The sequence below is a fragment of the Asparagus officinalis genome, chromosome 5 (genome assembly GCF_001876935.1).
Source record: "Asparagus officinalis chromosome 5, Aspof.V1, whole genome shotgun sequence".
NCBI classification, from domain to species: Eukaryota; Viridiplantae; Streptophyta; class Magnoliopsida; order Asparagales; family Asparagaceae; genus Asparagus; species Asparagus officinalis.
Genome location: NC_033798.1, coordinates 61,502,352 through 61,503,164, shown reverse-complemented (window position 1 = coordinate 61,503,164; position 813 = coordinate 61,502,352).

The window sequence follows — 813 nt, the reverse complement described above, 5'->3', positions numbered from 1 at the left end:
GCCGAGCCACCTCGGGGTGGCTCGGTGGCCGAGCCACCTTGGGGTGGCTCGGCCATGAGCCGAGCCACCCCAAGGTGGCTAGGCACAGTGTCGGCCACCCCGAGGTGGCCGACAGTGGCCAGAGGTGGCCGACAATTCCCTTTTTGCAGCCACTGTCCTGAGAGCCTATAAATAGGCCTAGAGATGTTCATTTTCGAAGGTCGAACTTTCAAGAGCCGAAACTCTGCCGGATTGAAGAGTGAACTCGGAGCTTGAAGACCAGAAGACTTGCACCATTCAGATCTGATCCTCGGCGACCATCCACGTCAGAAAAGGCAGGATCTCGAGAGGAAGAAAGAACAGATCTGAGATCTACACGAGGCTACACTCCAGATCTAAGCTTGGTCTTAGATCTCGAGATCCGAGCGATTATTCCCTTGGTGGATTAATCCCTCCCGGCTATTATTCCCTTCGTGGAATAATACCCGCATACTCGTGTAGATCCGACCGGATCTAGATCGCGCGGTGGTCCACGGATTAACCCCGGCGCAGGCAAAGAACCCACCAAAGCGAGCGACCGCAAAACAGGAGCTCGTGATTTGTTCACAGAGGAGAGTTGTAATTTTTCTTTATTTTCTTTGATTTAGTTGTAACCGGATCTATAAAAGACCGGATCTTTTGTAACTCAAAAAGTTGTAACTCAAGATGACAATTATCTCATTAATGAAGAAAGCAACGGTTTTCCACGCGAACAACATACAAATACCTGTTGGGTTCCCAAACACTGATAAACACATTCATCTAATATATATATGATTATTTATCACAAAAGAG